Source organism: Lampetra fluviatilis, unplaced genomic scaffold (genome assembly GCF_964198595.1).
Source record: "Lampetra fluviatilis unplaced genomic scaffold, kcLamFluv1.1 SCAFFOLD_729, whole genome shotgun sequence".
NCBI classification, from domain to species: Eukaryota; Metazoa; Chordata; class Hyperoartia; order Petromyzontiformes; family Petromyzontidae; genus Lampetra; species Lampetra fluviatilis.
This window is the reverse complement of record NW_027621558.1, coordinates 1-12,519: the sequence shown is the minus strand read 5'-3', so window position 1 is coordinate 12,519 and position 12,519 is coordinate 1. Positions and strand designations below refer to the sequence as shown.

Below are 12,519 nucleotides of genomic sequence, written 5' to 3'. Positions count from 1 at the left end.
GGTGAGTGGGTGAGTAAGTGAGTGAGTGAGTAGGTGAGTGAGTGAGTAGGTGAGTGAGTGAGTAGCTGAGTGAGTGACTAGGTGAGTGAGTGAGTTCTCCTGCGACTCGCGCTTCGTGCGACCCTTGCCACAAGCGCGCTGGTCTGGGGGTGGGGGGGGGTGGTGAGTGAGTGGGTGGGTGAGTGGGTTGGTGTGTGAGTGAGTGGGTGGGTGAGTGAGTGGGTGAGTGGGTGAGTGAGTGAGTGAGTAGGTGAATGAGTGAGTAGGTGAGTGAGTGAGTAGGTGGGTGAGTGAGTGAGTGGGTGAGTGGGTGAGTAGGTGAGTGAGTGAGTAGGTGAGTGAGTGAGTAGGTGAGTGAGTGAGTAGCTGAGTGAGTGACTAGGTGAGTGAGTGAGTTCTCCTGCGACTCGCGCTTCGTGCGACCCTTGGCACAAGCGCGCTGGTCTGGGGTGGGGGGGGGTGGTGAGTGAGTGGGTGGGTGAGTGGGTTGGTGTGTGAGTGAGTGGGTGGGGTGAGTGAGTGGGTGAGTGGGGTGAGTGAGTGAGTGAGTAGGTGAGTGAGTGAGTAGGTGAGTGAGTGAGTAGGTGGGTGAGTGAGTGAGTGGGTGAGTGGGTGAGTAGGTGAGTGAGTGAGTAGGTGAGTGAGTGAGTAGGTGAGTGAGTGAGTAGCTGAGTGAGTGACTAGGTGAGTGAGTGAGTTCTCCTGCGACTCGCGCTTAGTGCGACCCTTGGCACAAGCGCGCTGGTCTGGGGGGGGGGGGGGTGGTGGGGGGGTGGTGGGGAGGGTGGGGGGGGGTGAGTGGGGGGGGGGGTGAGTGGGGGGGGGGTGAGTGGGGGGGGGGTGGTGGGGGCGGTGAGGGTGAGTGGGGGGGGGTGACTAGGTGAGTGAGTAGGTGGGTGAATGGTGGTGGTGAGTGGTGGGGGTGGTTGTGGTGGAGGGGTGGTGAGTGGTGGTGATGGTGGAGTGGTGCATTTGTGCTGAAGTGCACAAACATTCACCATCACCAAGGTCTGTCTCCTCGTCTCCCCCCCCCGTGTCCCCCCCCCCGTGTCCCCCCCCCCGTGTCCCCCCCCCCCCCCCGTCTCCCACCCCCCCGTGTCCCCACCCCCCCCGTGTCTCCCCCCCCCCGTGTCCCCCCCCCCCGTGTCTCCCCCCCCCGTGTCCCCCCCCCCCCCCCCGTGTCTCCCACCCCCCCGTGTCCCCCCCCCCCGTGTTCTCCCCCCCCGTGTCCCCCCCCCCCCCCGTCTCCCACCCCCCCGTGTCCCCCCCCCCCCCGTGTCTCCCCCCCCCGTGTCTCCCCCCCCCGTGTCTCCCCCCCCGTCTCCCCCCCCCCCCGTGTCCCCCCCCCCGTCTCCCCCCCCCCAGTGTCTCCCCCCCCCCGTGTCTCCCCCCCCGTCTCCCACCCCCCCGTGTCCCCCCCCCCGTGTCTCCCCCCCCCCGTGTCTCCCCCCCCCGTGTCTCCCCCCCCGTCTCCCACCCCCCCGTGTCCCCCCCCCCCCCCGTGTCTCCCCCCCCCCGTGTCTCCCCCCCCGTGTCCCCCCCCCCCCCGTCTCCCCCCCCCCCGTGTCCCCCCCCTCCCCCCGTGTCCCCCCCCCCGTGTCCCCCCCCCCGTGTCCCCCCCCCCGTGTCTCCCCCCCCGTCTCCCCCCCCCCGTGTCCCCCCCCCCCCGTGTCTCCCCCCCCGTCTCCCACCCCCCCGTGTCCCCCCCCCCCGTGTCTCCCCCCCCCCGTGTCTCCCCCCCCCGTCTCCCCCCCCCCCCCGTGTCCCCCCCCCCCGTGTCTCCCCCCCCGTCTCCCCCCCCCCCCGTGTCTCCCCCCCCGTGTCTCCCCCCCCGTCTCCCCCCCCCCGTGTCCCCCCCCCCCCGTGTCTCCCCCCCCGTCTCCCCCCCCCCCGTGTCCCCCCCCCCCGTGTCTCCCCCCCCGTCTCCCCCCCCCCGTGTCCCCCCCCCCCGTGTCTCCCCCCCCGTCTCCCACCCCCCCGTGTCCCCCCCCCCCCGTGTCCCCCCCCCCCCCGTGTCTCCCCCCCCGTCTCCCCCCCCCCGTGTCCCCCCCCCCGTGTCTCCCCCCCCGTCTCCCCCCCCCCCGTGTCCCCCCCCCCCGTGTCTCCCCCCCCGTCTCCCCCCCCCCGTGTCCCCCCCCCCCCCCGTGTCCCCCCCCCCCCGTGTCTCCCCCCCCGTCTCCCCCCCCGTCTCTCCCCCCCCCGTGTCCCCCCCCCGTGTCCCCCCCCCCCGTGTCTCCCCCCCCGTCTCCCCCCCCGTCTCCCCCCCCCCCGTGTCCCCCCCCCCCGTGTCCCCCCCCCCGTGTCTCCCCCCCGTCTCCCCCCCCCCCGTGTCCCCCCCCCCCCGTGTCCCCCCCCCCGTGTCCCCCCCCCCCCCGTGTCCCCCCCCCCCCCCGTGTCCCCCCCCCCCCGTGTCCCCCCCCCCGTGTCTCCCCCCCCGTCTCCCCCCCCCCCCGTGTCCCCCCCCCCCGTGTCTCCCCCCCGTCTCCCCCCCCCCGTGTCTCCCCCCCCCGTCTCCCCCCCCCCCGTGTCCCCCCCCCCCCCGTGTCCCCCCCCCCCCGTGTCCCCCCCCCCGTGTCTCCCCCCCCGTCTCCCCCCCCCCCCGTGTCCCCCCCCCCCGTGTCTCCCCCCCGTCTCCCCCCCCCCCGTGTCTCCCCCCCCCGTCTCCCCCCCCCCGTGTCCCCCCCCCCCCGTGTCCCCCCCCCCCCGTGTCTCCCCCCCCGTCTCCCCCCCCCCCGTGTCCCCCCCCCCGTGTCCCCCCCCCGTGTCTCCCCCCCCGTCTCCCCCCCCCGTGTCTCCCCCCCCCGTCTCCCCCCCCCCCGTGTCCCCCCTTCCGTGTCTCCCCCCCCCGTCTCCCCCCCCCCCGTGTCTCCCCCCCCCGTGTCTCCCCCCCCGTCTCCCCCCCCCCCGTGTCTCCCCCCCCGTCTCCCCCCCCCCCCGTGTCTCCCCCCCCGTGTCTCCCCCCCCGTCTCCCCCCCCCGTGTCTCCCCCCCCCGTGTCTCCCCCCCCGTCTCCCCCCCCCCGTGTCTCCCCCCCCGTCTCCCCCCCCCCGTGTCTCCCCCCCCCCGTGTCTCCCCCCGTGTCTCCCCCCCCCCGTGTCTCCCCCCCCGTCTCCCCCCCCCCGTGTCTCCCCCCCCCGTGTCTCCCCCCGTGTCTCCCCCCCCCCCGTGTCTCCCAGTGTCTCCCCCCCGTCTCCCACCCCCCCCCGTGTCTCCCCCCCGTGTCTCCCCCCGTGTCTCCCCCCCCCCGTGTCTCCCCCCCGTGTCTCCCCCCGTGTCTCCCCCCCCCCCCGTGTCTCCCCCCGTGTCTCCCCCCCGTCTCCCACCCCCCCCCCCCGTGTCTCCCCCCGTGTCTCCCCCCCCGTCTCCCACCCCCCCCCCGTGTCTCCCCCCGTGTCTCCCCCCGTGTCTCCCCCCCCCCCCCGTGTCTCCCCCCGTGTCTCCCCCCGTGTCTCCCCCCCCCCCCGTGTCTCCCCCCGTGTCTCCCCCCCGTCTCCCACCTTCCCCCGTGTCTCCCCCCGTGTCTCCCCCCTCCCCCCGTGTCTCCCCCCGTGTCTCCCCCCGTGTCTCCCCCCCCCCCGTGTCTCCCCCCCGTGTCTCCCCCCCGTCTCCCACCCCCCCCCGTGTCTCCCCCCCTGTCTCCCCCCGCTGTCTCCCCCCCCCCCCCGTGTCTCCCCCCGTGTCTCTCCCCCCCGTGTCTCTCCCACCCCCCCCCCGTGTCTCCCCCCCGTGTCTCCCCCCGTGTCTCCCCCCCCCGTGTCTCCCCCCGTGTCTCTCCCCCCCGTGTCTCTCCCACCCCCCCCCCCGTGTCTCCCCCCCGTCTCCCCCCCTCCCGTGTCTCCCCCCCGTGTCTCTCCCCCCCCCCGTGTCTCCCCGTGTCTCCCCCCCCGTGTCTCCCCCCCCCGTGTCTCCCCCCCCCGTGTCTCTCCCACCCCCCCCCCCGTGTCTCCCCCCCGTCTCCCCCCCTCCCGTGTCTCCCCCCGTGTCTCTCCCCCCCCCGTGTCTCCCCGTGTCTCCCCCCCCGTGTCTCCTCCCGTGTTTCCCCCCCCCGTCTCCCCCCCCCCGTGTCTCCCCCCCCCCCGTGTCTCCCCCCGTGTCTCCCCCCGTGTCTCTCCCCCCCTGTGTCTCCCCGTGTCTCTCCCACCCCCGTGTCTCCTCCCGTGTCTCCCCCCGTGTCTCCCCCCCCCCCCCCCCGTGTCTCCCCCCCCGTGTCTCCCCGTGTCTCCCCCCGTGTCTCCCCGTGTCTCTCCCCGTGTCTCCCCGTGTGTCTCCGTGTCTCTCCCCGTGTCTCCCCCCGTGTGTCTCCGTGTCTCCCCCCGTGTCTTCCCGTGTCTCTCCCCGTGTCTCTCCCCGTGTCTCCCCCCGTGTTTCCCCGTGTGTCTCCCCGTGTCTCCCCGTGTCTCTCCCCGTGTCTCCCCCCGTGTCTCCCCGTGTCTCTCCCCGTGTCTTCCCGTGTCTCTCCCCGTGTCCTCTCCCCGGTCTCCCCGTGTCTCCCCCCGTGTCTCTCCCGTGTCTTCCCCCCGTGTCTTCCCGTGTCTCTCCCCGTGTCTCTCCCCGTGTCTCCCCCCGTGTCTCCCCGTGTCTCTCCCCGTGTCTCTCCCCGTGTCTCTCCCCGTGTCTCCCCGTGTCTCCCCCCGTGTCTCCCCGTGTCTCCCCGTGTCTCTCCCCGTGTCTCTCCCCGTGTCTCTCCCCGTGTCTCCCCCCCGTGTCTCCCCGTGTGTCTCCCCGTGTCTCCCCGTGTCTCCGCGTGTCTCCCCGTGTGTCCTCCGTGTCTCCGCGTGTCTCCCCCGTGTCTCCCCCGTGTCTCTCCCCGTGTCTCCCCGTGTCTCCCCCCGTGTCTCCCCGTGTCTCCCCGTGTCTCCCCGTGTGTCTCCGTGTCTCCCCGTGTCTCCCCCCGTGTCTCCCCGTGTCTCCCCGTGTCTCCCCGTGTGTCTCCGTGTCTCCCCGTGTCTCCCCCCGTGTGTCCCCGTGTCTCCCCCCGTGTCTCCCCGTGTCTCTGCGTGTCTCCCCGTGTGTCTCCTCACTCTGTGACGCATCCTCCACGCCGTAGAAGTCAGATTTGTCGAAATATTCCGCCTCAAACTCGTTCTGATCCATGGCTCCTGCGGAATCATCATCAGCATCATCATCAGCAGCAGAATCATCATCATCAGCAGCAGAATCATCATCAGTAGCAGAATCATCATCATCAGAATCATCATCAGCAGCAGAATCATCAGCAGCAGCAGAATCATCATCATCAGCAGCAGAACCATCATCAGCAGCAGAAGCAGAATCATCATCATCATCACCACCACCATCACCACCACCACTACCACGATCTCCACCATCACCGCCACCACCACCACCATAATCAACCACCATCACCACCACCACCACCATCATCACCATCACCACCACCACCATCATCACCATCACCATCACCACCATCACCACCACCATCACCCACCACCATCACCACCATCACCATCATCACCACCATCACCACCATCGCCACCATCACCACCACCACCATCACCACCATCACCATCACCACCACCATCACCACCATCACCATCATCACCATCACCACCACCATCACCAACATCACCACCATCATCACCACCACCACCATCACCACCAACATCACCACCACCATCACCAACATCACCACCACCACCATCACCACCACCACCATCACCACCACCATCACCACCATCACCATCATCACCACCATCACCACCACCACCACCACCATCACCACCACCATCACCACCACCATCACCACCACCATCACCAACATCACCACCACCATCACCACCACCATCACCACCACCACCATCACCACCATCACCACCATCATCATCACCATCACCACCATCACCACCACCGTCACCACCACCATCACCACCACCATCACCATCATCACCACCATCACCACCACCACCATCACCACCACCGTCACCACCACCACCACCACCACCATCACCACCACCATCACCACCATCATCACCATCACCACCACCATTACCACCACCACCATCACCACCACCGTCACCACCACCACCATCACCACCACCATCACCACCATCATCACCATCACCACCATCACCATCACCACCATCATCACCACCACCATCATCACCATCACCACCACCGTCACCACCACCACCATCACCACCACCGTCACCACCACCACCATCACCACCACCATCACCATCACCACCATCATCACCATCACCACCATCACCACCATCACCACCATCATCACCATCACCACCACCGTCACCACCACCACCATCACCACCACCGTCACCACCACCACCATCACCACCACCATCACCATCACCACCATCATCACCATCACCACCATCACACCATCACCACCATCATCACCATCACCACCACCGTCACCACCACCACCATCACCACCACCGTCACCACCACCACCATCACCACCACCATCACCATCACCACCATCATCACCATCACCACCATCACCACCATCACCACCATCATCACCATCACCACCACCGTCACCACCACCACCATCACCACCACCGTCACCACCACCACCATCACCACCACCATCACCATCACCACCATCATCACCATCACCACCATCACCACCATCACCACCATCATCACCATCACCACCACCGTCACCACCACCACCATCACCACCACCGTCACCACCACCACCATCACCACCACCATCACCATCACCACCATCATCACCATCACCACCATCACCACCATCACCATCACCGTCACCTCGTCTCTCTGTGCTCGTCACCTCCAAACTCGGAGATCCACCTGGAAAGAGGATGTGGGGAGAGATGGGGGAGAGATGGGGAGGGAGGGAGGGAGAGAGATGGGGGAGAGATGGGGAGGGAGGGAGGGAGAGAGATGGGGGAGAGAGATGGGGAGAGAGATGGGGGAGAGATGGAGGGAGGGAGGGAGAGACGGAGTGGGAGATGGAGCGAGTGTGAGACGGAGTGTGAGAGATGGAGCGAGAGACGGAGTGTGAGATGGAGTGAGAGAGAGATGGAGCGAGTGGGAGATGGAGCGAGTGAGAGATGGAGCGAGTGGGAGATGGAGCGAGTGAGAGATGGAGCGAGGGACGGAGTGTGAGATGGAGTGAGAGAGAGATGGAGCGAGTGGGAGATGGAGCGAGTGAGAGATGGAGCGAGTGGGAGATGGAGCGAGTGAGAGATGGAGCGAGAGACGGAGTGTGAGATGGAGTGAGAGAGAGATGGAGCGAGTGGGAGATGGAGCGAGTGAGAGATGGAGCGAGTGAGAGATGGAGCGAGTGAGAGATGGAGCGAGTGAGAGATGGAGCGAGTGGGAGATGGAGCGAGTGAGAGATGGAGCGAGTGAGAGATGGAGTGAGAGAGAGATGGAGCGAGTGAGAGATGGAGCGAGTGGGAGATGGAGCGAGTGAGAGATGGAGCGAGTGGGAGATGGAGCGAGTGAGAGATGCTGTATGCGTTGGCAGGCACCACCCTCGGACTTAAATCTGAGGGGGGGCTGGGGGTTGAGGGGGGGAGGCTGTGTGTGTGTCTGTGTGTCTGTGTGTGTGTCTGTGTGTCAGTGTATGTGAGTGTGTGAGTCAGTGTGTGTGAGTGTGTGTGTGGGTGAGTGGTGTAAGGGTGAGTGTGTGAGTGAGTGAGTGAGAGTGAGTGTGTGTGTGTGAGTGAGTGAGAGTGGGTGGATGAGTGTGTGGGTGAGTGAATGTGTGAGTGAGTGTGTGGGTGAGTGTATGAGTGAGTGTGTGAGTGAGTGTGTGAGTGTGTGGGTGAGTGTGTGGGTGGGTGAGTGTGTGGGTGAGTGAGTGTGTGAGTGTGTGGGTGAGTGTGTGGGTGGGTGAGTGTGTGGGTGAGTGTGTGGGTGGGTGGGTGAGTGTGTGGGTGAGTGTGTGGGTGGGTGGGTGAGTGTGTGGGTGAGTGAGTGTGTGGGTGAGTGTGTGGGTGAGTGTGTGGGTGGGTGAGTGTGTGGGTGAGTGAGAGTTTGTGTGAGTGTGTGAGTGAGTGTGTGAGTGTGTGGGTGAGTGTGTGAGTGTGTGGGTGAGTGTGTGTGTGGGTGAGTGTGTGGGTGAGTGTGTGGGTGGGTGAGTGTGTGGGTGAGTGAGTGTGTGGGTGGGTGAGTGTGTGGGTGAGTGAGTGTGTGGGTGAGTGAGAGTTTGTGTGAGTGTGTGGGTGAGTGTGTGTGTGAGTGGGTGGGTGAGTGAGTGAATGTGTGGGTGAGTGAGTGGGTGAGTGGGTGAGTGAGTGGGTGAGTGTGGTGATGTTTACCGCACCCCACCACTACACCAGGTACTCATTTAAGGCTGAGTCGACCTAGGGGAGGCCCAGGACCGGTTCAGAGAATCGTCACTGGCGGTGTTGGCCGTGAGCGGGAATCGAACTCGGGTCACCGGGTTCGTAGCGCTCCGACACACACACAACTACACACACACTTACACACACTTACACACACACACACCTACACACCCTACACACACACACAACTACACACACACTTACACACACTTACACACACACACCCTACACACCCTACACACACACACAACTACACACACACTAAACACACACTTACACACACACTTACACACACCTACACACCCTACACACACACACACCCTACACACACACACACCCTACACACACACTTACACACACACACTTACACACACACCCTACACACACACCCAACACACACACACAATCCTACTCACACACACACACCCCTACACACACACTCCTACTCACACACACTCCTACTCACACACACTCCTAAACACACACACACCACACACACCCCTAAACACACACACACACACCCACCCCTACACACACACACCCCTACACACACCCCGCACACACACACACACCCCTACACACACACACCCTAAACACACACACACCACACACACACTCCTACACACACACCCCTAAACACACACACACACACCCACCCCTACACACACACACCCACCCCTACACACACCCCCCCACACCCCCTCCCCCCCACACCCCCACCCCCCTCCCCCACCACCAATATCGCCACGTGGACTCGGCGGTGTTTTCGCCAAAACGGATCCCAGACGGCGTCATTCTCATCACGTGACCCGTGCCTCACACGCAAAGCTCCCCCAGGTAGCCTCTAGCAAGGCTGTAGGGGCAAGTGCTGCTAGTGGCGAGTAGCTGCTAACAGCACACACAACCACACACAGACAACCACACCCACACACCCACACACCCACACACCCACACACCCACTCACCCACACACCCACTCACCCACACACACACTCACCCACACACACACTCACCCACACACACACTCACCCACACACACACTCACCCACACACACACTCACTCACACACACACTCACCCACACACACACTCACCCACACACACACTCACTCACCCACACACCCACCCACACACACACCCACCCACACACACACTCACTTACCCACACACCCACACACCCACTCACCCACACACCCACCCACTCACTCACCCACACACCCACTCACCCACACACCCACTCACCCACACACACAACCACCCACACACCCACTCACCCACACACCCACTCACCCACACACCCACCCACACACACACTCACCCACACACCCACCCACTCACTCACCCACACACCCACTCACCCACACACCCACTCACCCACACACACAACCACCCACACACCCACTCACCCACACACCCACTCACCCACACACCCACCCACTCACTCACCCACACACCCACTCACCCACACACACAACCACCCACACACACACACAACCACCGACATCCAAACCCCGACACACACACACCCACCCACAACCACCCACACAACCACCCACAACCACCCACAACCACCCACACACCGACACACACACACAACCACACACACACAACCACCCACTCACAACCACCCACCCACTCACACCGGCACACCCACTCACACTCCCACACACACAACCACCCACACACACAGTCACACACACGCCCACACACATCCACACACAACCACCCACACACCCACACACACAACCACCCACTCACACACACACAACCACCCACACACACAACCACCCACTCACACACCCCCACCCACTCACCCACCCACTCACCCACACACACACACAACCACCCACTCACACAGTCACACACACAACCACCCACTCACCCACACGCATACACACCCACACACACAACCACCCACACACACAACCACCCACTCACACACCCCCACCCACTCACCCACACAACCACCCACACACACAACCACCCACTCACACACCCACACAATCACCCACACACACACCCACACAATCACCCACACACACACACAACCACCCACACACACACCCCCACCCACTCACCCACACAACCACCCACACACACAACCACCCACTCACACACCCCCACTCACTCACCCACACAATCACCCACACACACACAACCACCCACACACACAACCACCCCCACTCACACAGTCACACACACACAACCACCCACTCACCCACACACAACCACCCACTCACACAGTTACCCACTCACACACACACCCGCACCCACACAACCACCCACACACACACCAACACACAACCACCCACACACACACCAACACACAACCACCCACACACACTCACACCCACACACAACCACCCACACACACCCACAACCACCCACCCACTCACACCGGCACACACCCACCGACACACACAACCACACACAACCACACACACCCACACATACACCGCCACACACACCCACACGGCTCAACAGAACGGCCATTGCGTTTATACAAAATAACGGCAACTTTACACAAAATAACGATAATTGTCAGCAGAATAATAAGAACAACATCAACAACAATAATTGTCACTTACTACGATCGGTTTCAGTAGACGCCGTCTCTTCGTCGTCCACTCGTTTTTTTGGTTTTGATTGATCGGTGGGGACGGTGGGGACGGTGGAGACCGGTGGTTCAGCGTCATTACAGATGTCTAGGAGATCAATCGATACCACTCAGATCTCTAGGAGATCCATCACAGATGTCTAGCAGATCCATTGATACCACAGATCTCTAGGAGATCCATCGACATCACAGATGTCTAGCAGATCCATTGATACCACAGATCTCTAGGAGATCCATCGATACATCACAGATGTCTAGGAGATCCATCACAGATGTCTAGCAGATCCATTGATACCACAGATCTCTAGGAGATCCATCGACATCACAGATCTCTAGGAGATCCATTGATACCACAGATCTCTAGGAGATCCATCGACATCACAGATCTCTAGGAGATCCATTGATACCACAGATCTCTAGGAGATCCATTGATACCACAGATCTCTAGGAGATACATTGATACCACAGATCTCTAGGAGATCCATTGATACCACAGATCTCTAGGAGATCCATCGACATCACAGATCTCTAGGAGATCCATCGACATCACAGATCTCTAGGAGATCCATTGATACCACAGATATCTAGGAGATCCATCGACATCACAGATCTCTAGGAGATCCATTGATACCACAGATCTCTAGGAGATACATTGATACCACAGATCTCTAGGAGATCCATTGATACCACAGATCTCTAGGAGATCCATCGACATCACAGATCTCTAGGAGATCCATTGATACCACAGATCTCTAGGAGATCCATTGATACCACAGATCTCTAGGAGATACATTGATACCACAGATCTCTAGGAGATCCATTGATACCACAGATCTCTAGGAGATACATTGATACCACAGATCTCTAGGAGATCCATTGATACCACAGATCTCTAGGAGATCCATCGACATCACAGATCTCTAGGAGATACATTGATACCACAGATCTCTAGGAGATCCATTGATACCACAGATCTCTAGGAGATACATTGATACCACAGATCTCTAGGAGATCCATTGACATCACAGATCTCTAGGAGATCCATTGATACCACAGATCTCTAGGAGATCCATCGATACCACACAAGTCCAGCAACATCATTGAGAGGTCCAGCGACACCACTCAGACATCAACAATCTCCTAGCCCTGCATGACAGAGTGTACATCACTCAGCCTGCATGACAGAGTGTACATCACTCAGCCTGCATGACAGAGGGTACATCACTCAGCCTGCATGACAGAGGGTACATCACTCAGCCTGCATGACAGAGTGTACATCACTCAGCCTGCATGACAGAGTGTACATCACTCAGCCTGCATGACAGAGTGTACATCACTCAGCCTGCATGACAGAGTGTACATCACTCAGCCTGCATGACAGAGTGTACATCACTCAGCCTGTATGACAGAGTGTACATCACTCAGACTGTATGACAGAGTGTACATCACTCAGCCTGCATGACAGAGTGTACATCACTCAGCCTGCATGACAGAGTGTACATCACTCAGCCTGCATGACAGAGTGTACATCACTCAGCCTGCATGACAGAGTGTACATCACTCAGACTGTATGACAGAGTGTACATCACTCAGCCTGCATGACAGAGT

The 12,519-nt window shown here is 62.3% G+C and overlaps 1 long non-coding RNA gene across 2 annotated transcripts; it reads right to left on the bottom strand.

Moving 5' to 3' along the window:
- Positions 1-392: 392 nt before the first annotated feature.
- On the bottom strand, positions 393-7,450 carry LOC144955408 (uncharacterized). 2 transcript variants are annotated; one of them, XR_013641648.1, is made up of 3 exons: positions 6,750-7,450; positions 5,021-5,098; positions 393-444 (listed from the first exon to the last, which is right to left on the bottom strand). It is a non-coding gene; the product is annotated as an uncharacterized LOC144955408 (long non-coding RNA). The 2 variants fall into 2 exon arrangements; XR_013641649.1 differs by lacking the exon at positions 393-444 and adding an exon at positions 719-746.
- Positions 7,451-12,519: the final 5,069 nt, after the last annotated feature.